The 25,940-nt window shown below is 46.9% G+C and overlaps 1 long non-coding RNA gene and 1 pseudogene across 9 annotated transcripts; both read left to right on the forward strand.

Annotated features, from left to right (window-relative positions):
* Nucleotides 1-4,536: 4,536 nt before the first annotated feature.
* On the forward strand, nucleotides 4,537-5,742 carry LOC105719408 (arrestin domain-containing protein 2-like; annotated as a pseudogene).
* A 10,290-nt stretch (nucleotides 5,743-16,032) lies between these two features.
* LOC105719429 (uncharacterized) lies at nucleotides 16,033-25,084 on the forward strand. 9 transcript variants are annotated; one of them, XR_010342819.1, is made up of 4 exons: nucleotides 16,033-16,095; nucleotides 17,983-20,380; nucleotides 21,657-21,916; nucleotides 22,277-25,084. It is a non-coding gene; the product is annotated as an uncharacterized LOC105719429 (long non-coding RNA). The 9 variants fall into 9 exon arrangements; XR_010342814.1 differs by lacking the exon at nucleotides 16,033-16,095 and adding an exon at nucleotides 22,096-22,165 and having other exon boundaries at nucleotides 16,141-20,380; XR_010342818.1 differs by lacking the exon at nucleotides 16,033-16,095 and having other exon boundaries at nucleotides 16,141-18,093; nucleotides 19,183-20,380.
* The last annotated feature ends 856 nt before the right edge of the window (nucleotides 25,085-25,940 follow it).

Genomic DNA, 25,940 nt, shown 5'->3' on the forward strand with positions numbered 1-25,940 from the left:
TGGATTTAGCCCTTACCCCTGATATTGCCTTGTGGTAATTTTCCATGCACTGACCACCCCCTGCCAACACACACACTCTTATTCTTGGCTACAGATTCTCACTTTTCCTGTTGTATTTGGAGTTGAATCTGATCTCCTCCCCAACTACAAAATGCCATTGTAGTGCCCCTCTGGTACAGCTTGGCTGTGTGTCATGTTGAAATGTGAACCCATAAATACTTTTGTTTCTAGTTGAGAAGGCCACTGGGAAGTGGACTTTGCAAACAAGTGAATACCTAACACCTGTATGCTTCAACAAAAAAAAAAAAGAAAATGAAATGTGAACCTCAATGTTGGAGGTGGGGACTGTCGGGAGGTGCTGGACATGTGGGCGGATCCCTCATGAATGGCTTGGTGCCATCCTCTTGGTGATGAGCGAGTTCTCACTCTATGAGTTCATATTGTTTAGAAAGGAGTCTGAGGCCAGGCATGGTGGCTCACGCCTGTAACCTCAGCACTTTGGGAAGCTGAAGCAAGCAGATCATTTGAGGTCAGGAGTTTGAGACCAGCCTGGCCAATATAGTGAAGCCCAGTCTCTACTAAAAATACAAAAATTAGCAGGGTGTCATGGTGGGCACCTATAGACCAAGCTAATCAGGAGGCTGAGGCAGGAGAATCACTTGAACCTGGGAGGCGGAGGTTGCAGTGAGCGGAGATGTGCACCACTGCACTTCAGCCTGGGTAACAGAGGGAGACCCTGTCTCAAAAAATAAAATAAAACAGGCTGGGCACCTGGCTCACACCTGTAATCCAAGCACTTTGGGAGGCCAAGGCAGGTGGATCACCTGAGGTCAGGAGTTCAATACCAGCCTAGCCAATGTGGTGAAACCCCATCTCAACTAAAATTGCAAAAATTGGCCAGGTGTGGTGGCTGACACCTGTAATCCCAGCACTTTGGGAGGCTGAGGCAGGCAGATCACAAGGTCAGGAGATTGAGATCATCTTGGCTAACATGGTAAAACCCTGTGTCTACTAAAATAAAAAAAAATTAGCTGGGTGTGGTGGCGGGCACCTGTAGTGCCAGCTACTCGGGAGGATGAGGCAGAAGAATCTCTTGAATGCGGGAGGCGGAAGTTGCAGTGAGTGGAGATCAAGCCACTGCATTCCAGCCTGACAACAGAGCAAGACTCTGTCTCAAAAAAAAAAATTACAAAAATTAGCTGGGTGTGGTGGCACCTGCCTGTAATCCCAGCTACTCGAGAGTCCAAGGCAGGAGAATTGCTTGAAACTTGAAACTGGGAGGGGGACGGGTTGCAGTAAGCCTAGATCATGCCACTGCATTCCAGCCTGGGTGACAGAGGGAGATCCGTCTCAAAATAAATACATAAATAAAATTTTAAAAATAAAATAAAAAGTAGTCAGGTGCCTCCCTTCACTCTTTCTTGCTTCCTCTCTGGCCATGTGACACACCTGCTTCAACTTTGCCTCCAGCCATGAATGGAAGCTTCCTGAGGTCTCACCAGAAGCAGACGTTGGCACCATGTTTTCGTACAGCCTGCAGAACTATGACCCAAATAAATCTCTTTTCTTTATAAGTTACCCAGTCTCAGGTTTTTGGGTGTGTGTGTGTGTTTGAGATAGAATCTCACTCTCTGTTGCCCAGGCTGGAGTGCAATGGTGCAATCTTGGCTCACTGCCATCTCTGCCTTCTGGGTTCAAGCAATTCTCCTGCCTCAGCCTCCAGAGTAGCTGGGATTACAGGCATGTGCCAGCATGCCCGGCTAGGTTTTGTATTTTTAGTAGAGATGGGGTTTCACCATGTTGGCCAGGTTGGTCTCAAACTCCTGACCTAAAGTTATCCACCCACTTCAGCCTCCCAGAGTGCTGGGATTATAGGCATGAGCCACCCTGCCTGGCCTCAGGTATTTATTTATAGCCACATGAACAGACCAACACACTCTGCCTTGAATAAGGTCAGCCCTACCATGTTGTGTTTTTTTTTAAGATGAAGTCTTGGTTTGTTGCGCAGGCTGGAGTACAGTGGCACAATCTCGGCTTGCTGCAACCTCCAACTCCTGGATTCAAGTGATTCTCCTGCCTCAGCCTCCTGAGAAGCTGGGACTACAGGCACCCACCACCACGTCCAGCTAATTTTTTTTTTTTTTTTTTTTTTTGAGACAGAGTCTTGCTCTGTCGCCAGGCACCAGGCTGGAGTGTAGTGGCGCCATCTCAGCTCACTGCAATCTACACCTCCCAGGTTCAAGCAACTCTCCTGCCTCAGCCTCCTGAGTAGCTGGGACTACAGGTGCACACCACCACGCCCAGCTAATTTTTGTATTTTTTTAGTAGAGATGGGGTTTCACCATGTTGGCCAGGATGGTCTTGATCTCTTGACCTCGTAATCCGCCCGCCTCAGCCTCCCAAAGTGCTGGGATTACAGGCGTGAGCCACTGCGCCCGGCCTAATTTTTGTATTTTTTAGTAGAGATGGGGTTTCACCATACTGGCCAGGATAGTCTCAATCTCCTGACTTATGATCTACCCACCTCAGCCTCCCAAAGGGCTGGGAGTACAGGCATGAGTCCGCGCCTGGCCAGCCCTACCATGTTTAAGAAGTGTTATGAGTAATTTTTTTTTTTAGATGGAGTCTTGCTGTTGTCACCAAGGCTGGAGTGCAATGACGAAATTTCGGCTCACTGCAACCTCCACCTCCCGGATTCTAGCAATTCTTCTCCCTCAGCCTCCTGAGTAGCTGCGATTATAGGCGCCCACCACCACACCTGGCTAATTTTTGTATTTTTAGTAGAGACAGGTTTCACCATGTTGCCAGGCTGGTGTCGAACTCCTGATCTCAGGTGATCCACCCACCTTGGCCTCCCAAAGTGCTGGGAATTACAGGTGTGAGCCACCGCACCTGGCCAAATAATATTTTTTTTTAGATGGGAGTCTCACTTTGTCACCCAGGCTGGAGTGCAGTAGTGACATCTCGGCTCACTGCAGCCTCAACTTCCCAAGCTCAGGTGATCCTTCCACTTTAGCCTCCCAGGTAGCTGGGACCACTGGCATGTGCCACTATGCCCAGCCAATTTTTTGTATTTTTGGTAAAGACAGGTTTCACCATCTTGCCCAGGCTGGTCTCAAACTTCAGAGCTCAAGCAATCTGCCCACCTTGGCCTCCCAAAGTGCTTGGATTAAGGCATAAGCCAACGTACTTGGCCTATTATTAACTTTTTATGTTAACATGTTGCATACCCGTAACCCAGTAAGCCCCTTCTAGGTTCCTTTTGAACACTCTTATATGTGTCCATAGATATTATATAAGCCTGTTTATTGCAACATTGTTTATAATAGCAAATTGGAAAAAAACTAATACACACTAGGGAAATAGGTAAATGTGTTATGTATTAAAACAAATATTGCCGGGCGCGGTGGCTCACGCCTGTAATCCCAGCACTTTGGGAGGCCGAGGCGGGTGGATCACGAGGTCAAGAGATCGAGACCATCTTGGTCAACATGGTGAAACCCTGTCTCTACTAAAAATACAAAAAAATTAGCTGGGCATGGTGGCGCGTGCCTGTAATCCCAGCTACTCAGGAGGCTGAGGCAGGAGAATTGCCTGAACCCAGGAGGCGGAGGTTGCGGTGAGCCGAGATCGCGCCATTGCACTCCAGACTGGGTAACAAGAGCGAAACTCCGTCTCAAAAAAAGGAAAAAAAAAAACAAAAAAAACAAATATTAAGTCAGTAAGGTGGCTCACACTTGTAATCCCAGCACTTCCAGAGACTGAGTTTGGGAACATTGCTTGAGGCTAGGATTTCAAGACTAGCCTGGGCAACACAGTGAGACATAATCTCTACAAAGCGTACAAAAGTTGGCCAGGCGCGGTTGTTCACGCCTGTAATCCCAGCATTTTGGGAGGCCGAGGCAGGCAGATCACAATGTCAAGAAATCGAGACCATCCAGGCCAACATGATAAGACCCTGTCTGTACTAAAAATGCAAAAATTAGTCAGCCATGGTGGCTGGCACCTGTAGTCCCAGCTACTCAGGAGACTGAGGCAGGAGAATCACTTGAACCCGGGAGGCAGAGGTTGCAATGAGACGAGGTGATGCCCCTGCACTCCAGCCTGGTGACAAAGAGAGACTCTGTCTCAAAAAAATAAATAAAGAGATAAAAATATACAAAAATTAGCCGGCCATGGTGGTAGGAGCCTGTAATCCCAGCTACTCAAGCTACTTGGGAGGCGGAGGCAGAAGAATTGCTTGAACCTGAAAGGAAGAGGTTGCTGTGAGCCGAGATCGTGCCACTGCTCTCCAGTCTCGGTGAGAGAGCAAGACTCTATCTCAAGAAAAAAAATAAAAAGTATAAAAAAGTTAGACTGGGGCCCAAGTTCGCCGGGGGCCCGGGAGGAAGCTCCGGGAGCGCCCGGCAGCGCCTGGGGCCGCGAAGGGGGGGCCGCGGAGACCCAGGGGACCTGCAGGCGCACCCCGGCTGTGCGCCTCCCCGCCGCGTGTCCAGGCTGTGGCCCTCGCCGGGCGCACCGTCCCCGCCGCGCGCCATGCGCCCTGGGGGCGTGAGCAGCTTGGCGCTGGAGCTGGCGCGGGGCCCAGGCTGCGCCTACCGCAACGGAGAGCGGCTGTGCGGCCGGGTGCTGCTGGAGGTGGCGGCGCCGCTGCGGGTGCGAGCGCTCGAGGTGAAGGCGCGCGACGGAGCGGTCACCCACAGGCTGGAGGGTCGCAGCGTGGGCGTCAACGCCGTGTCCAGCTACTACGCGGCCGCCGAGACCTACCTGCGGCAGCGGCAGCTGCTGCTCCGAGACACGGGGGAGACCACGACGCTGCCTCCTGGGTGCCATGAGTTCCTGTTCAGCTTCCAGCTGCCCCCGACCCTGGTGACGTCCTTCGAGGGCAAACACGGTAGTGTCCGTTACTGTATCAAGGCTACCCAGGGGCCCTGGATCCCAGCACGCAGGGCAAGGAAAGTGTTCACTGTCATCGAGCCTGTCGACATCAACACGCCCGCCCTGCTGGCACCTCAAGCAGGGGCTCACGAAAAGGTCGCCCGATCCTGGTACATTAACCGTGGCCTCGTCTCCCTTTCAGCCAAGATCGACCGCAAGGGCTACACACCAGGAGAGGTCATCCCCGTCTTTGCCGAGATCGACAACAGCTCCACGCGTCCTGCGCTTCCTCGGGCGGCCGTGGTGCAAACGCAGACGTTCATGGCCCGAGGCGCCCGAAAGCAGGAACAGACAGTGGTGGCCAGCCTCGCGGGCGAGACAGTGGGCCCGGGATAGCGGGCGCTGTGGCAGGGCCGGGCGCTGCGGATACCCCCGGTGGGTCCTTCCATCCTGCACTGCCGCGTTCTCCACGTGGACTACGCACTCAAGGTCTGCGCGGACATCCCGGGCACATCCAAGCTACTGCTGGAGCTGCCACTGGTGATCGGCACCATCCCCTTGCACCCCTTCGGCAGCCGTTCCTCAAGCCTGGGCAGTCACGCCAGCTTCCTGCTGGACTGGGGGCTGGGGGCCTTGCCGGAGCGGCCGGAGGCTCCTCCTCAATACTCAGAGGTGGTAGCGGACACCCAGGCGGCAGCCTTGGGGCAGAGCCCCTTCTGGCTCCCGCAGGACCCTGACAGGAGCCTGGAAGGCCCGTTATTCGCCTACTTCCAAGAGTTCCGCTACCGCCCGCCACCCCTGTACTCCGAGGAGGATCCAAACCCACCCTCGGAGGCCATGAGGCCGCGCTGCACGACTTGCTGAACGGCACAGGGACACCTCGAGGAACGAGGTTGTACACCTGCTTTCAGCCACCGTGACTGTGGAGAGAGGCTGGACCAAGGACTGATCTCCAGCCACATCGAAGTTGGGGAAACCAAGTCTCCCAGTGAGGCGGGTCCTTTCCGACATCACAGGGACAGAGGAAGAGCTAGGCTGGAATCTGACTTACCTGGTCCGCTGCCCTTGCGAGGCATTGAATACCCAGGGCAGCATCTGAGACACTGTTTAATAACCTGTCTTCCCAGCCTGTCGGCAGCGCTGGAGTCCTCCAGGAACCTTCAGTCTGGAAGAAGCAGAGCCATAGACAGTTCCAGCATCATGGAACCAGAAGAAGAGACCCGCAGCTGGGAGAGTCCAGACAGGAAGCAGAGAAGTCTTCCTTCCGGAAGGAGGATTTTTAGCTGAGGCTTTGGAGTATGAATAGGAGCTCAGCAGGCAGATGAATGAGGAAGAAAAGTCAGAGAAGGTCAGAGCTGAGTGATGTTTGGAATCTACCCCATTTATTGTAAAATTGGGGGTTCAGAGGGCAAGTGCCTCCGAGTTGAGGGCACACAGTGAGGTCCAGTGGGTGAAAGGACTCAGGAACCAGGCGTTCAGGAAAGAAAGCAGGTTGTCAGAGCTCTGTGGAGTTTGTGGGTGGCAGGGGCAGCCGCTCCAGCCTTTGAAGACTTTGAAAGCCAGAGATCCCTGGCGCAGGCTTGGATTTCCTGGGAGTTCTTCCAAGTACCCAGGGGCATCAGAGCTGCCTGAGTCTTACATGGCCCCGGGGAACCCAGGTTCAGGGTAGGACAGGCAAGACCAGACACCTAATATGCAAAATGAAAACACTGGGCTCACGGTTAAACAATGAAGGATTCGAGACAGGGGCAGCATCACGCCATGCCTGGCGACAGAGGTCAGCCTACAGGGACTGCTGTGCTTCCGGAAGCTCTGTGTCCTGGAGAAAAGCACTAAAAAGGGCAGCTGGACAAGCCCCCAGCTGCAGAGTCGCCGCTCTGCAGGGGCAGGGCCCGGCCTGGGACTCAACATTTCTGATATGCCTTAAGAAATCATTGTTTTGTACAATTATTTTTTAAAAGTAAACGTGTGGAGAAAAAGAAACAAAAAAAAAGTTAGACTGAATCAACTAGTTCATATACATCATCAAGAACATTGAAATCAACACAACAAAAACCTAAATAACATAAGGCAACAAAAATAATCATAATTGCTAATATTTATTGATCACTGTGTCAGCCTAATTCCCCCAGCCTGTTCCTCTTCTAAGTGTTTCTAAAAGGATTTCTAAAAAGTGTTAACTCCACCGGGCACACACACACACACACAAAGTGTTAACTCACTCAATTCTCACAACAAAATTAATAGCTAGAGGCTATAATTATCTCATTTTATAGATAAGGACGGGGAGGCAAAGAAAGTTGTTTTTTTTTTTTTAGATCGAGTCTTGCTCTGTCACCCAGGCTGGAGTACATGACACCATCTCAGCTCACTGCAACCTCCACCTCCTGTGTTCAAGCAATTCTCCTATCTCAGCCTCCCAAGTAGCTGGGACTACAGGTTTGCACCACCACGCCCAGTTAATTTTTGTTTTTTTAGCAGAGACAGGGTTTCACGTTGTTGACCAGGATAGTCTCCATCTCTTGGCCTCATGATCCGTCTGCCTCGAACTCCTGTGCTGGGATTACAGGGATGAGCACCGTGCCCAGCCCAGGAAAGCTTTTTAAATATCTTATCCAAGGCCATGCTACTCATAGTGCATCCAGGATTTTTTTCACATCTCAGCTTTCATTGTTACCTATATTTTTATAATAGCTTTATTGAGATATAATTTACATAGCATAAGTCACTTTTTTTTTTTTTTTGAGACAGAGTTTCGCTCTTGTTACCCAGGCTGGAGTGCAATGGCACGATCCCGGCTCACCACAACCTCCGCCTCCTGGGTTCAAACAATTCTCCTGCCTCAGCCTCCTGAGTAGCTGGGATTACAGATTCATGCCACCAAGCTCAGCTAATTTTTGTATTTTTAGTAACAACTGGGTCTCACTATCTTGGCCAGGCTGGTCTTGAACTCCTGACCTCGTGATCCACCCGCCTTGGCCTCCCAAAGTTCTGGGATTACAGGCATGTGCCACCACACCTGGCCAGAAGTCACTCTTTTAAAGTGTAGAATTCAGCAGCTTTCAGCATACTCAGAGAATTGGGCAACCATCACCACTTATCTAATTTTAGCCACTCTCACTGGACCAAAAAGAGATCTCTGGCAGGCAGGATTTAAACCCAGGCACTTTGGCTCTAAATTCAGCCTCAAAAGGTGCAGAATGATGTCACATACATAAAAAATTTTGTGTATACAAAACAATGTACATTGGCCCGGTGCAGTGGCTCACCAGGTGTAGCCTGTAATCCTAGCATTTTGGGAGGCTGAGGCGGACAGATTGCCTGAGCTCAGGAGTTTGAGACCAGCCACAGTGAATCCCCGTCTCTACAAAAATACAAAAAATTAGCTGGGTGTGGCAGGCATGTGCCTGTAGTTTCGGCTACTCAGGAGGCTGAGGCAGGAGAATTGCTTGAACCCGGCAAGTGGAGGTTGCAGGGAGCCGAGATCACAGCACTGCACTTAAGCCTGGGCAACAGAGAGAGACTCAGTCTCCAAAAAAAAAAAAAAGTATGTTATTTACAGATACATACATTTCTAGTAAAAATAAGAATAGAATGACACCTATTTAAGAATTTAATTACATTTCGAGAGAGAGAGGAGAGTGGGATCAGAAAGGATTATCATTGGAATGTAGCTATATTTGTAAACTTTATTTATTTATTATTTTTGAGATGGAGTTTAGATCTTGTCATGGCTGGAGTGCAGTGGCATGATCTTGGCTCATTGCAACCTCTGCCTCCCGGGTTCAAGTGATTGTCCTGCCTTAGCCTCCCAAGTAGCTGGGATTATAGGCACCTGCCATTGTGCCCTGGGCTTCACCATGTTGGCCATGTTGGTCTCAAACTCCTGTCCTCAGGTGATCCATCCGCCTCAGCCTCCCAAATTGCTGGGAATACAGGCGTGAGCCACCGCATCTGGCCCATTATTTCTTTAAGAAAAGCAATTCTTAGGCCAGGTGCAGTGGCTCACACCTGCAATCCCAGCACTTTCATAGGCCAAGGGGGCAGATCACAAGGTCAGGAGATCGAGACCAGCCTGACCAACATGGTGAAAAAATGTCTCTACTAAAAATACAAAAATTAAAGGCCAGGCGCTGTGGCTCATGCCTGTAATCCCAGCACTTTGGGAGGCCGAGTCAGGAGGATCACGAGGTCAAGAGATCTCAAAAAATAAAAAAAATTAACCATTGTAAGTTCACCCTCTGTCAACAGTATCCACACACATCTTTTTATTTTTACTTGTTTGTTTTTTGAGACATAGTCTTGCTCTGTTGCCCAGGCTGGAGTGTACTGGTGTAATCTCAGCTCACTGCAACCTACACCTCCCAGGTTCAAGCGATTCTCCTGCTTCAGCCTCCTGAGTAGCTGGGACTATAGGTGCCCACCACCCAGCCCAGATTTTTCATTTTTAGTAGGAATGGGGTTTCACTACGTTGGCCGGGCTGGTCTTGAACTCCTGACCTCAGGTGATTCGCCTGTCTTAGCCTCCCAAAGTGCTAGGATTACAGGCATGAGCCACTGTGCCCAGACTATACACATCTTTTTCAATCGTGATACAACTGTCCACCTAATGTGACACAACGGTCTTGTATATAATGAAAAACGCACTAATCGCTTTCCCAGAAGAGGATGTAAAGTTCTTGGGTGATGTTTGTGCTTCTCCTTGATATTTCATAACTTAAATAGTATGCTGTAAGGTTAACAATATTGAAATACTATGATGTAAAGTCAATATATCTTTTGTTATGTAAGAAGGTAAGTGGAGGCCGGGCGCGGTGGCTCAAGCCTGTAATCCCAGCACTTTGGGAGGCCGAGGCGGGTGGATCATGAGGTCAAGAGATCGAGACCATCCTGGTCAACATGGTGAAACCCCGTCTCTACTAAAAATACAAAAAATTAGCTGGACATGGTGGCGCGTGCCTGTAATCCCAGCTACCCAGGAGGCTGAGGCAGGAGAATTGCCTGAACCCAGGAGGTGGAGGTTGCGGTGAGCCGAGATCGCGCCATTGCGCTCCAGCCTCCTGGGTAACGAGAGCGAAACTCCGTCTCAAAAAAAAAAAAAAAAAAAAAAAGAAGGTAAGTGGAGAATGAAAACAAAGACATTTGAGACACACACACACACAGACACACACATCCTATCACAAAACAAAAACAGCATCAATGGCAATTAAAGCCCTCGGTTCTGCAACTGGTGATGTGGTTGTAGTTGGTGTTTATAACCATCTTCTTCCATCACACATTCCATATTCCCGTTATCCTCAGCAAACACCTCAGCTGGCCATGGGTCACCTGGTGGGGCAAGCCAAACCTTTCCCGGACCATTCATAGTCCTGCCAAGATTGGGTTGTTGCAGTTTTCCATTGACACTAATCACAGGGTATTCCAATTCTAAGAGAGATCCTAAGAGCTCTCCTGTATTCCAGACTGTAGAAAATGAAATAAATAAAGGTTCCTCTTTAAATTCTTTTAGCCTATTAAGAATAGATAGTGGTCACTTTCTCTAGGTTAATCTACTCAAAGGCTTTTGTTACCTCTGCTAGCTAAAATAAAGAAATCAGTGTATTTTACGTTCTTAGTTCTTATATTTTAGTCTAAGTATCTCCTCTGACATGCCTGGAAGCCCAGGCAAGCCTTAGGTCGTAGATTGTTCCTCTTTCCTTATTTAGAAGTATTTTCGCCTCTCTCAGCATTCCATAAGCTACTTCCTCTCTTCCTTTGTTCTCCTCTGCTGTTACCTCTTTAGGAAAGGTAGCCAATTGGGTATAGCCTACAATGTGAGGTCCAGTTCCAGCCAATGGTATAAGGACACAGCAACAGGGCCAGATGAGTTCGACATAAATATGCCTGCTCTTCCTCTGTTCAGTGCACTCTCACGGCAAGACTGCTGGCGAGCAGTGCCTTTTCTGCAGAAAGTAAAAGAAAGCCTTGCTGAGAATCCCTTTGTCTGAATGCTGATTCTACCCTGCAACACTGGAAGACAAGCCCTTATTCCCAACACAGACATATGCTTTCCTATCTCCATTGAGGAGTAGTAGTCCAATTTCTTTGGTAGTCAGGGTGAATCACCCAAGCCAGCATACTAACTCCTTTCTTTGCCTATTGATTCAGAGGCAAGAGGAACCAAAAGTGGACAGGTGGCACTTAAGTCAGTTCAATGAAATCACTGTTATGTCTTGGTCCATTTTCCGCTGCTTAAGGCAGAATACCTGAAACTGGGTAATTTATAAAAAAAGAAATTATTTCTTGCAGTTATGGAGGCTCAAAAGTCCAAGATCAAGGGGCTGCATCTGGTGAGGCCTTTCTTGCTGATAGGACTATCCAGAGTCCCAAAGTGGTGTAGGACATCTCATGGCCAGGGGGCTCAGCATAGTAGTTCACATCTCTCCTCTTTTTATTTATACAGTTTTATAGCCACCAGTCCGATTCCTGTGATAATCCATTAATCCATTATGTGATAACCCATTAATCCATTAACCATTAATTTATTAATCCATGGATGGATTAATTAATTCATAAGGACAGAGCCCTCATGACTCAATCAACTCTTTTTTTTTTTTTTTTTTTTTTTTTTTTTGAGACTGAGTCTCACTCTATCACCAGGCTGGAGTGCAGTGGCGTGATCCTGACTCACTGCAATTTCCGTTTTCTGGTTTCAAGCAATTCTCCTGCCTCAGCCTCCGGAGTAGCTGGGACTACAAGTACACACCACCATGCCTGGCTTAATTTTTGTATTTTTAGTAGAGATGGGGTTTCACCATGTTGGCCAGGATGGTCTCCATCTCTTGACCTCGTGATCCGCCCGCCTCAGCCTCCCCAAGTGCTGGGATTACAGGTGTGAGCCACCGCGCCCGGCCTCTTTTTTTAAGACAGAGTCTCACTCTGTCACCAGGCAGCAGTGCAGTGGTGTGATCTTGGCTCACTGCAACCCCTGCCTCCCAGGTTCCAATGATTCTCCTGCCTCAGCCTCCCAAGTAGCTGGGATTACAGGCACCTGCCACCACGCCCCACTAATTTTTGTATTTTTATTAGAGACAAGGTTTTGCCATGTTGGCCAGGCTGATCTAGAACTCCTAACCTCAGGTGATCCACCTGCCTTAGCCTCCCAAAGTGCTGGGATTACAAGCATGAGCCACCATGTCCGGCCAACTGAATCAACTCTTAAAGTCCCCACCTCCCAATGCTGCCACTCTGGGGATTAAATTTCAACATGTGTTTTGGAGTGGACAAATAGTCAAACCAAAGCATGTCTCCTGGTAGAAGCATTGCTCTCTTTGGAACTAAGACCTGTAGGCTAGCAGGGCATAAGTTTATGGGAAGAGGAAGTAAAGATTTGGCTAGTGGAGTGGGCTGAGAGTGGTGGCTCACACCTGTAATCCCAGTACTTTAGGAAGCTGAAGTGGGCAGATCACCTGAGGTCAGGAGTTTCAGACCAGACTGGCCAACATGGTGAAACCCCGTCTCTACTAAAAATACAAAAATTACCCATGTGGTGCCTACCTGTAGTCCTAGCTGCTTGGGTTGCTGAAGTGGGAGGATCACGTGAACCCAGGAGGCAGAGGTTACAGCAAGCCAAGATTGTGCCTCTGCACTCTAGCCTGGGTGACAGAGTGAGACTCCATCTGAAACAAAAAAGATTTGGCTAGTGGGTCACTAGGGGTTATGCTAAGTGGTGCCATTCTCATTTCCAACACTTGATTCCTGGACCCATGCAGAAAGAAAGTACAAGGGCCCTGAGGTAGAAATGAGCTTAGTGTGTTTCAAAGAAAGAGGCCAATAGTAAATAAAGAAGGCAGGAGTGGAAGCAGGAAGATCAGCCTTGTGGTGAGTATTTCCACTGCACTTAGAGCAAAGTACAGACTCCTTCCCCATGGCCTGTAATTTCCATAAATACCTGTTGTTGATCCATCTAATTGAAAGAGTATCTTTTAACTCCTTGCTATATAGATATGTTTACCTCTTCTCATTACTTCCAAACATATATGGATAAAGCATTAATTTTACTTTTTGGCCAGGTGCAGTGGCTCACGCCTGTAAGCCCACCACTTTGGGAGGCCAAGGTGGGCAGATCACAAGCTCAGGAGTTTGAGACCAGCCTGGCCAACATGGTGAAACCCTGTCTCTACTAAAAATACAAAAATTAGCCAGGTGTGGTGGCAGACGACTGTAATCCCAGCTACTTGGGAGGCTGAGGCAGGAGAATCACTTGAACCCAGGAGGTGGAGATTGCAGTGAGCCGAGATTGAGTCACTGCACTCCAGCCTGGGCGACAGAGCAAGACTGTCTCAAAACAGCAACAACAACAACAACAAAATTATACTTTTCACAAGTGCAGAGACAGCTTTCCAGAGCTGTCACCGTGGTCTATGGCATCACACGGATGAATGGACAGAAAAGTAAGACTCATGACTTAAGCATTCATAGAGACAGCTAGGGAGGGGGGGCTTGTTCTTGAGGTCACAACCTCTGGAGCAGGGACAGAGAGTCACCCAGAAAGACAGAAATCTAAGTGACTGATCAAATAATCGTTGACCTGGCTGCATAGATGGCCCTTACCCATCTTCTTCACTGGTGTCACATTTACCATGTATCTTTTCCCTCGTGGTGAAGCAAAGACAAACTCTTTAAAGCAGTGTGGGTGAGTGTCTGTATATATCTACGTCTATATATGTATCTTGGCTGTGTGTATGTCTGTGTGTGTCTGTGTTTTTATGCATAAATTGCTTGCCCACTCTGTTCTCTACCTCCCTCATCACCAAACCACCTAATTTGAGACCTTCCCCTCAATAGCCACATGGACTTGAAAGTCAGTTCTCTCAATTAGGAGAGAGGTCACTAATATCAAAGGAAATCCCCTACTAGCTACCTTTCTTAATCATCATGATTTCAAGAATACTTAATTATGGTTACTCAGTAGAAGGTAAGTGCTGGCCGGGCACAGTGGCTCACGCCTGTCATCCCAGCAGTTTGGGAGGCCGAGGTGGGTGGATCACGACGTCAGGAGTTTGAAACCAGCCTCACCAACATGTGAAACCCTGTCTCTAATAAAAATACAAAAATTAGCTGAGCATGGTGGTGCCCTCCTGTAATCCCAGCTACTCAGGAGGCTGAGGCAAAAAAATCACTTGAACCCAGGAGGCCGAGGTTGCAGTGAGCTGAGATCAGGCCACTGCACTCCAGCCTGGGCTACAGAGCAAGACTTCCTCTCAAAAAAAAAAAGATATACAATTTCTTTTTCTGTTTTTTTTTTTCTTTTAGATGGAGTCTCACTCTGTCTTGCCAAGGCTGGAGGGCAGTGGCACCATCTCAGCTCACTGCAGCTTTCACCTCCCGGGTTCAAGTGATTCTCCTGTCTCAGCCACCCAAGTAGTTGGGATTACAGGTATGCTCCACCACCCCTGGCCATTTTTTTTTTTTAGACAGTCTTGCTCTGTTGCTAGGCTGGAGTGCAGTGGCAGGACCTCGGCTCACTGCAATCTCTGCCTCCAGGATTCAAGCAATTTCCCTGCCTCAGCCTCCCAAGTAGCTGAGACTACAGGCACACACAGCCATACTCAGCTAATTTTTTGTATTTTAGTAGAGATGAGGTTTCACCATGTTAGCCAAGCTGGTCTTGAACTCCCAGCCTCAAGTGATCTGCCCACCTTGGCCTCCCAAAATGCTGGAATTACAGGTGTGAGTCACCATGCCCAGTGAAACTTGTCATTCTTACTCAAGTTTTTAAAATAATATTTTTTCTTATATAGCTAAGACACAGTATATATACATTTTTCTGACATTTCACCCCCTCCCAAAAAACCTCCATGAATAGGATAAACTTTTCCTCACCTATTGACTGTTGTCAGCTTAGCATGTATTATTAATATTCCAGATCTTTTTATAGTAATGTGTATACATCTTTTTCTGTCCATTTACATAAGTATATACCACAAAAACAGTATTGTTTTGAGGGGTTTTTCTAAAAAAAATAAAAAGAATAAAAAAAGGAATTACTGGCCGGATGAGGTGGCTCACGCCTGTAATCCCAGCGCTATGGGAGGCTGAGGTGGGTGGATCATTTAAGGTCAGGAGTTCAAGACCAGCTTGGCCAACATGGTGAAACCCCATCTCTACTAAAAATATAAAAATTCGCCGGGAGGCTGACGCAGGAGAATAACTTGAACTCGGGAGGTGTAGGTTGCAGTGAGCCGAGATCATGCCACTGCACTCTAACCTGGCTGAGCAAGACTCTTGTCTCAAAAAAAAAAAAAAAAAAAAAAATTTACTAATACCCCTTTTTCTGCAACTTTTTAAATCCACGCCCAAATATGTCTTGGGGGAACTTCCTATGTCAGTATAGCGTGGTATTCCATAACTGGATTCTGCAGTACATCTAGCTATTTCCCCAGCGGAATGGGAATTGTGTGCAACATTTCAAACATCTCGAAAAGTAAGGTCTGTATGCAATGTAATGTTTACAGCGAATTCGGCCACTGCTGGCTGATTTTAAATTATTTACCCTGTGCCGCAGTGCTTTATTTATAATGATATTCTACCACCTAATTTACAAGGCTGTGGTGAGGATTACATTAATTGACAAATACACGGCAAGCTCTCAGCGAGTGTTGTACCTAATACCACTATCTGCTCTGATCCTTTAGACCTGGCTCCTAGGAGACTTGATTCTGGTTAACGTGCTGCGACTGTCATATTTCGGATCAGAATAACTTTGAGCCTAGTGGGAGTGTCTTCCCCAGACACCCCTTATACCCCCACTTTAAGGTGAGAGAATCTTCTGTCGGTGCTGGCGTTCAACGACTAACGGAGGTGAGCTGGACACACGTTCCCCAACACCCTCCTCCTGGCCCGCGACCTAAATCCCCACCCCGCTCCCCAGCATCACATTGAGGGCCGGGCCCGCCGCGGGGAAGTTGATGGCAGGCGGCGCAGCCACAGCCGCGGCCCCGTCACCCTTCACTTCGCGCTCGCTTGCCCCAGAACTGCCCTTCAGCATCGCCAGCGAGCCTGACCGAAGATCTCGCCACGCTCCTTGCCCACAGCCTTTGCCCTCCACTCCGGAAGTAGCCCCTCTCCAGACGGAAGACCCGCCCCAGCACTCGCGCGCCGTAGTTTGGGGGCGGAGCCTGTCGCAGACCGTGTACCTTCTACGTTCCGGCGGAGAAAGCGAGGCGGGGCGGGCAGGTCCGGCGCTGGAGGATTCTTGGCGTTTACTCTCCGGTGGGCTCGTTTTGGGGCGGTGGCCAGTGGAGAGCCGAGGAGAGGGTGGTCGCGGGGCTTAAAGGCCACTGCGCCCTCGTGGACCGAGGCTTCCCTCCGGGCCGCCCCTCCGGGCTGTCCACGAGGAAACCTAAAGTCCCTGTTGACCCATGAAACCCGATCTCGGTCTTTCTCCCTTCCTCAGAGTTTACCAGCTAAGTTTCCTGGCTTTTATATTCGTTAACACTCACGTATATAAAAATATAAATAAAATACAGTATACCAATATAAGGAAGTTGCAGAACAACACGTAAAATAACGTATTCCGTGAGACAGTAAAAATATAAACTCCAATAATAGGTATTTCTGTGGGGACTTGTATTAAAAAATGTACATGTATACATATTCGTATGTGTAAATACATAAAATATATACATATACGTGTATGTATGCAGGAAACATTTATGGTAAATATACATCTAAACATATGAAATATATTTTTAAGCTGGGTGTGGTGGCTCACACTTGTAATCTCAGCACTTTAGGAGGCAGAGTCAGGAGAATGGCTTGAATCCAGCAGTTCAAGACCAGCCAGGGCAACAAAGGGAGACTGCATCTCTATTAAATTAAGTGTGTGTGTGTATATATATATATATATTTCTTTTTTTGAGACACAGTCTAGTTCATGCTATCCTGACTCACTGCAACCTCTGCCTCCCAGGTTCAAGCGATTATTCTGCCTCAGCCTCCTGAGTACCAGGAATTACAGGCACATGCCACCATGCCTGGCAAATTTTTGGATTTTTAGTAAATATGAGGTTTTGACATGTTGACCAGGCTTGTCTCCAGCTCTTGACCTCAAGCGATCCCCCAGACCCTGGCCTCAGCCTCAACCTCCCAAAGTGCTGGGATTACAGGCGTGAGCCACCACACCCAGCCTTAAATACATATATATGTATATATACATACATATACACACATATATACCCACAAACCCCAGAGAATATAACGCCAGAATATATAGGTAGTAAATATATAATAGGTAGTATATGTAACGGCAGAATATATAATAGGTAGAGATATGTACACACACACACACACACACACACACACACACACACGCCTTCAGGAAATACATAGTATCAAGTGGCGTTTATGTTTTTATTGTCTTCCAGTGCCTTGTTTAAGAGCCCTCCATCTTAGGGCATGTAAATTCCTCTTTGATTTTTTCCTGGCTTCCTTAATCTGCATAGTCAGAGCTGTTAGGGGAGACGTTAGAAACGAACCAGATGTATTCTGGGGTCTCTAGCAAGGGTAGATTTGTACTGATGCCTAACCTAGTTAACCTCCTGCCTTTCTTTTTTTTAATCTTAAAGTGATTAAGGGTACCCAACTCTTAAGCTGGTCAAGTAGGTCGTCCGTGAGTTAAGGTATATATATCGCACAGAAAAGGGTTTGGGTTTTTTTTATTTTTTTGTTTTTTTTGAGACGGAGTCTCACTCTGTCGCCCAGGCTGGAGTGCAGTGCGCTATCTCGGATCACCACAACCCTGCCTCTCAGGTTCAAGCGATTCTCCTGGGTCAGCCTCCCGAGTAACTGGGATTACAGGCATCCGACACCCTGCCCGGCTAATTTTTTTCTTTTTGTTAGTAGAGACAAGAGTCTTGCCATGTTGACCAGGCTGGTCTTGAACCCCTGACCTCAGGTGATCTTCCTGCCTCGGCCTCCCAAAGTGCTAGGATTACAGGCATGAGCCACCGAGTCCAGCCCTGAAGAGGGTTTTGATCTATTGTAGGTTTCCAGTAACTTTTAGTCCTTGTTGGTATCAATATTTTGTCTTGTGAATGGCTGATGTTTTCATTTTTGCCCTAGGAAGCTTGACTCAACCTGCTGGACACTAAAGGACATCAGTCTGAGCCTGAGGGAGGGCCTCTCCTTTGTTCTCTCTCTTTGTCCAGCCTTGCCCCAGGATATTTCTCTAAGGTGAGTTAGCCACGAGGTACTCCACATTCCTGGCCTCCCTTACCCCTACAAGGACTCTGCTGCATCTACTGTTCTATCTGCTATCCACAAGGCTTTCACCAGTACCCATTGCACCTGGCTCTCTGGTGCAGATAATTCTCAGGTCTCCTTAACGCCCCTCCACTCCTCACCTGATAGCACATGGACTTTTTTGTTGTTGTTTTGTTTTGTTTTGTTGAGACAGAGTCTTGTTCTTTCGCCCAGGCTGGAGTGCAGTGGCACAATTTCAGCTGAACACAACTTCCGCCTCTCAGCAAGCCTCAGCCACCTGCCAAGTAGCTGGAACTACAGGCGCATGCCACCATGCCTGGCTAATTTTTATATTATTAATATAGATGGGGTTTCGCCATGCAGGCCAGGCTAGTCTTGAACTGACCTCAGGTGATCTGCCCACCTCGACCTCCCAAAGTGCTGGGGTTACAGGGGTGAGCCACCATACCCGGCTGTCATTCCCTTTTAGTAGTTGGAACTTGTAAAATGGAAATCTAGTTTCCTCCTAGTGTTGCACATAATTAGAGAGTTAACATGTATAATTCATATAGATTATATAGAAGAGAGACCTGGCGTATAATAATGTCACAATAACAAGTATTATTAGTTCATATATATATATATATATATATAGAGAGAGAGAGAGAGAGAGAGAGAGAGGGAGGGAGGGAGAGAGATGGAGTCTCAGTCACCCAAGCTGTAGTGCAGTGGCACCGTCTCAGCCCACCACAACTTCTGCTCCTCTGATTCAAGTGATTCTCCGACTCCAGAGTAGCTGGTACTACAGGCATGCACTGCCATGCCAGGCTAATTTTTGTATTTTAGTAGAGAGGGGGTTTTGCCATGCTGGCCAGGCTGATTTCGAACTCCTGACCTCATGACCCACCCACCCAGGCCTCTCAAAGTGCTTTGATTACAGGCATGAGCCACTGTGCCTGGCCTATTAGTGTATATATATATATGTATATATGTGTGTGTGTGTGTGTGTGTGTGTGTGTATCTTTTTAAAATAAACTGATATGTTTATTACCTTAATGCCCTATAAACCACTCTTTCTAGGGACCTTGATGCCACCACAGATATTGGCTGACAACATCAAGATGAGAGAAACCATCCTGGTGATAACCACACTTATTATTATTTATTTATTTATTTATTTAGAGACGGAGTCTCACTGTGTCACCCAGGCTGGAGTGGAATGACACAATCTCTGCTCATTGCAACCTCTGCCTCCGGGGTTCAAGAGATTCTCCTGCCTCAGCCTCCCAAGAAGCTGGGATTACAGGAGCCTGCTAACTTGCCTGGCTAATTTTTCTATTTTTAGTAGAGACTGAGTTTCACTGTGTTGGCCAGGCTGGTCTCCAACTCCTGACATCATATGATCCACCCGCCTCAGCTTCTCAAAGTGCTGGGATTACTGGCATGCAGCATCTTGCCCCACCTTTCTTACTTTCTTTTCTTTTTTCTTTTTTTTGAGATGGAGTTTCGATCTTGTTGCCCAGGCTGGAGTGCAATTATGTGGTCTCAGTTCACTGTGACCTCGGTCTTCTGGGTTCAAGCATTTCTCCTGCCTCAGCCTCCCGAGTAGTTGGAATTACAGGTGTGCGCCACCACACCTGACTGAATTTTTTGTATTTTTAGTACAGATGGGGTTTTGCCATGTTGGCCAGGCTGGTCTCCAACTCCTGACCTCAGGTGATCTGCCCGCCTTTGCCTACCAAAGTGCTGAGAAGGTGTGAGCCACCACGCCTGACCTACATACTTTTTTTTTTTTGAGACTGAGTCTCACTCTGTTGTCTAGACCCAAGTGCAATCATAGCTCACTGTAACCCCAAACTGCTGGGCACAAGTGATCCTTCCACCTCTGCCTCCTGAATGACTGGGACTGTATGCACGTGCCACTGTGACTGGCTCATTTTAAAATTTTTTGTAGAGATGGGGTCTTGCCATGTTGCCCAGGCTGATCTTGAACTCTGAATGAAGCAATCTGCCAGCCTCAGCCTCCCAAAATGCTGTGATTATAGGAATGAGCTCCCTGCCTGGCCTCACAGTTCTTTCTCTTTTATTATATTAAATTGAGATATTTTTCAGAGACAGTGTGAATCTTCTCCCACAACTCTTTGAGATAAGTTACACCCTAGTCTTGCCTCATATATTTCCTTTATTCCCTTTTATTTCCGTTTTTGCATATGCTGTCCCATCTGCCTAGAAAATCCCTCTATGCCCAGTCCCCGGAGAGAGGTGTTCCATACTGATGGTAAGACTGTGAACAACATACTTAAACTCTAACCTGTATAATGCATCTGTTTTATAGTCGTGTTGGAAACAGTAAATGAGTTAACATGTCTAAATCATTTAGGAGAGGGCCTGGGACATACATAATACCTCTCGGCAGTTACCTGCTATTAATATCAACTCTAGGCCAGGCATGGTGGCTCACACCTGTAATCCCAGCACTTTTGGAGGCCAAGGTAGGAGGATTGCTTGAGGCCAGAAGTTCAAGAACCACCTGGGCAACGTAGCAAGACTTTGTCTCCTCAAAATATTAAAAAATTAGCAAGGCACTGAGCCATGATTGGACCAGTGCACTCCAGCCTAGGCAACAGAGCAAGACCCTGTCTCTAAAACATAAAAATTTTAAAAACCCTACTCACAGCTGGGTGTGGAGGCTTACACCTGTAATCCCAGAACTTTGGGAGGCCAAGGTGGGTGGATCACGAGGTCAGAAGTTCAAGACCAGCCTGACCAACATGGTGAAACCCTGAGTCTACTAAAAATATAAAAATTAGCTGGGCACGGTGACACACGCCTGTATTCTTAGCTACTCAGGATGCTGAGGCAGGAGAATCACTTGACCCCAGGAGGCAGAGTTTGGAGTGAGCCAAGATAGAGCCATTGCACTCCAGCCTGGTGTCACCCAGGCTGGAGTGCAATGGCTCTATCTTGGCTCACTCCAAACTCTTGCCTCCTGGGGTCAAGTGATTCTCCTGCCTCAGTCTCCCGAGTAGCTGGGATTACAGGCACTCGCCACCGTGCCCAGCTAATTTTTGTATTTTTAGTAGAGACGGGGTTTCACCATGTTGGCCAAGCTGGTCTTAAACTCCTAACCTCAGCAACCTGCCTCAGCCTCTCAAAATGCTGGGATTACAAATGTGAGCCACTGTGCCCGGCCTCCTACTCTCTTTTTTTTGGGGGTGCGGGGACAGAGTTTCACTCTTCTTGCCCAGGCTGGAGTGCAATGGTGCGATCTCCGCCCACCGCAACCTCTGCCTTCCAGGTCTAAGTGATTCTCCTGCCTCAGCCTCCTGAGTAGCTGGGATTACAGGCATGCACCACCACGCCCGACTAATTTTAACTTTTTAGTAGAGATGGGGGTTTCTCGATGTTGGTCAGGCTGGTCTCGAACTCTTGACCTCAGGTGATCCGCCCGCCTCGGCCTCCCCAAAGTTCTGGGATTACAGGCAAGCCACCACGCCCAACCGCTCAGCCTCTTTCTCTTATTACTCTTATTCACGATCCTTCCTTGCTCCTAGGAGGCTAACTTGTCCTGCCAACCCTGACCGACATCACTACCCCAGTGGCAGCGTCGATCTTTCACCATTAGAATCTCCCTAAACAGAAAGATTTCTTCTGAAAATTTATAATTTCTCTTTCCACCAACTCATCAAGGTGAGTTTAACATTTTGCTTTCCTTCTCCCTTGTTCTTTCTCAAACCTCTGAAGCCTGAAGTTTCCCAAGAATGGAGATGATGGACATGGTATGGGACAATTAGTGCAGCCACAGGAGGAGAAGGTGAGAACTAAGCTTGGAAGGAAGACGTCTGTATACTGGCAGGTTCAGGGAGGGGCTCACCAAACGCCAGGAAGGGCCACAGGGGAGTGCCAGGTTTTGGTCAGTTGGCAGAAGCCTGAACCAGAGCTGTATTGGGGTTTCTCTTATTTATTTTTATTTTTATTTATTTTTTGAGACAGAGTTTCGCTCTGTTGCTGAGGCTGGAGTGAAGTGATGCGATCTCAGCTCACCGCAACCTGCACCTCCCAGGTTCAAACGATTCTCATGCCTCAGTCTCCCGAGTGGCTGGGACTACAGGCCCCACCACCAAGCCTGGCTAATAGACTTTTATTTATTTATTTATTTATTTATTTATTTTAGGATGAAGTCTCGCTCTGTCGTTCAGGCTGGAGTGAAATGGTGTTATCTCGGCTCACTGCAACCTCCACCTTTCGGGTTCAAGCAATTCTCCTGCCTCAGCCTCCTGAGTAGCTCCGACCACAGGCGCGTGCCACCAAGCTCAGCTAATTTTTGTAATTTTAGTAGAGACGGGGTTTCACCATGTTGGACAGGCTGGTCTGGAACTTTTGACTTCAGGTGAAACAGGGTCTTTCTTTGTTTCCCAGGCAGGGTGGGGAGGGCACGTGCAGGAGCATCCTTGGTGCATGCGCTCTGGTGGGCTCATCTTCCGGGCGGTCTGGCTGCAGCTGAGAGGGTGATCGCAGGGCTCAAAGCCCACTGCGCCCACGTGGACTGAGGCTTTGCTCTGGGCCGCCCCTCTGGGCTGTCCACGAGGAAACCTAAAGTCTCTGTTAACCCATGAAACCTGTTCTCGGTCTTTCTCCCCGCTAAGAGTTTACCAGCTGAGTTTCCTGACTTTTATATTCCTTAACATTCATATATATATATATATATATATATATATACAGAAATAAAATACAGTATACCTGTATAAGCAAGTTGCAAACAACATATAACATACCCTGTGAGACAATAAAAATATAAACTCCAAATAACAGGTATTTTCTGTGGAGACTTCTGTGTATTAAAAGAAAATGTACATGTATACATACATATTTGTATGGGTAAATATGGAAAACATATACATATTCATGTATGAAGAAAATATATATTTATGGACACATATTTATATATCTAAACATATGAAATATATTTTCAGACAGGGTGTGGTGGCTCACACTTGTAATCTCAGCACTTTAGGAGGCAAAGGCAAGAGAATGGATAAATCCAGGAGTTCAAGACCAGCCAGGGCAACATAGGGAGACCATGTCACTATTAAATTGTGTGTGTGTGTGTGTGTGTGTGTGTGTGTGTGTATATTTTTTTTTTTTTGAGACACAGTCTAGCTCTGTCACCCACCAGGCCAGAGTGCAGTGGTGCTATGTTGGCTCACTGCAACCTCTGCCTCCCAGGTTCAAGCGATTCTTCTGCCTCAGCCTTCCAAGTAGATGGAATTACAGGCGCATGCCACCATGCCCGGCTAATTTTTGTATTTTTAGTAAATATGAGGTTTTGCCATGTCGGCCAGGCTGGTCTCAAACTCCTGACCTCAAGTGATCCCCCGCCTCAGCCTCCCGAAGTGTTGGGATTACAGGTGTAAGCCACCACATCCAGCCTTAAATACATATATATGTATACATTATATGTATATACACACATATATATATACCCACACACCCCAATAAATATATGTAACACCAGAATATATAAATACGTGGTATATTGAGATATGTACACACACACACACAGAGGAAATACATAGTATCATGTGACATTTATGTTTTTATTGTCTTCCAGTACCTTGTTTTAGGAGCTCTCCATTTTAGGGCATGTAAATTCCTCTTCATTTTTTCCTCTCGCTTCCTCCATCTACATATTCAGAGCTGTTAGGGGAGAAGTTAGAAACCAGCGGGACATATCCTGGGGTCTATAGCAAGGGTAGCTTTGTACTGATGCCTAATCTAGTTACCCTCCTGCTTCTTTTTTCTAACTTTAAAGTGATTAAGGGTCCCTAACTCCCAAGCTGGTCAAGTAGGTCCTCTGTGAGTTAATGAGTTAAGGTATATACATCATACAGAAGAGGGTTTTTTTTTTTTTTGAGACTGAGTCTCATTCTGTCGCCCAGGCTAGAGTGCAGTTGTGCCATCTCGGCTCACTGCAACCTCCACCTCCCATGTTCAAGCGGTTCTCCTGCCTCAGCCTTCCAAGTAGCTAAGATTATGGGCATCTGCCACCACGCCTGGGGCTAATTTTTGCCTTTTTGTTAATAGAGATGGAGTTTTGCCATGTTGACTAGGGTGGTCTTGAACTCCTGATCTCAGGTGATTCCCCTGCCTTGGCCTCCCAAACTGCCGGGATTACAGGGGTCAGCCACTGCGTCCAGCCCTGAAGAAGGTTTTGATCTATTGCAGGTTTCCAATAACTTTTAGTCCTTGTTGGTATCATTATTTTGTCTTGTGAACGGCAGATGTTTTCATTTTTGCCCTAGGAAGCTTGACTCAATCTGCTGGACACTAAAGGACATCACTCTGAGCCTGAGGGAGGGGCTCTCCTTTGTTCTCTCTCTTTTGTCCAGCCTTGCCCCAGGATATTTTTCAAGGCGAGTTAGCTAGGAGGCACTCCACATCCCTGGCCTCCCTTATAGCACCGCAGCATCTGCTGTTCTTTTTTTTTTTATACCAAAGGAAATTCTTTATTGTAAACAAGATATAAAGTACAACAAAATAATGTGCAAACCGTAAGTCACAAGGATTTTTTTTAATTAAAAGAAAACTTTTGTTTTCCAAGGGTCTGAGTTTTGATGTCAGAAATCTATACCCAATATACAAAAACAATGTTAAACGGGAAGATGTAGTGACATTTTTCACTATATATTTTAAACAATTTACTTTTGTTTTGCCACTGTGTGTATCATCCACTATATAACAGAATAAAAGAGAAATACTGTTAACAAAAGTGAATGTTCTAATAATAATTTTCCTATCCACCTACCTCCACATCCCCAAAAAACTCCTATAAATTAACAGGACAACATTTGTCCACCTGTGAATAATGGTCACCAGTTTTCTAATTCAATAAAGCACACATTATATCCTCATAAGGGTACTTTACTGATGACATAAGCCCCCTTTTTCAGGAAGTTATCTAAAATTCTTAATATCCCTTCTTTATAATATATATTTTCATCTTCAGATTTTTTTCCTAAACAAAGTGCAGTGTATCTTAGAGTCTACAGAAAACACATTGGTATACAATTTTCGAATCTACACAAGAAACTGCAGGCAAACTAAAGTTCAAAGCATAATGAAATGCCTAGATACAGTCATTTGTTAAACTTTCAAAACAAAAATGCAAATAACAAATTGCAGCTATGCTTCAAAGCAATTAAATTAAGGAGGATTCCAATTCTTTGGGCCCTCTTAGCAATATACAGCCATTTAATTCCAAATATTCACAATAGTGTAAAAATGATAGTTCTAGATATATTTAATCACTACATCCACGATGTTGACTGGAAAGACTAGGAATAATAAAGAAGATAACTCTAGAAAAAGATGACAATATTTGTAATAATACAAACTGATTTTACATCTCCATCTCTGTACCGTAATGTTTATTTCCAGCCTCCATATTCTTGAAACCAGTGCTTCAGAAGAATCACATTGAAAAATTGGTCTCAAGTATAAACAGCAAAAGTAAAGTAACAAATGTGCACACAAATCCAAAATCTGTGCTACCTGTGTTGACCTCATCTGAAACCTTCAAAAAATATTCAAAGAAATAAAAGCTTTCTCATCTCTCTTATGTGATAAGAAATGAAACCTGCCATTCTGTGACTTGCCTGTGGCCAAAGCCCTTTTTGTCACCTAACCCAGGCTGGGCCTTCACGCCAGGCTGTGGGCTTCTGCTTTAAGCCCATGTTGAGGGGCCACAGACTTGCAGTGGAAGCATTTTTACATCACCACTGGCTCCGCTGAGACCAAAGTTAGTTCTGACTCTTCACTTTCCAGTCCGTCACTGTGTG

The sequence above is a fragment of the Aotus nancymaae genome, unplaced genomic scaffold (assembly GCF_030222135.1).
Source record: "Aotus nancymaae isolate 86718 unplaced genomic scaffold, 86718_ANA_hifiasm-v0.15.2.pri h1tg000015l_0, whole genome shotgun sequence".
NCBI lineage: Eukaryota > Metazoa > Chordata > Mammalia > Primates > Aotidae > Aotus > Aotus nancymaae.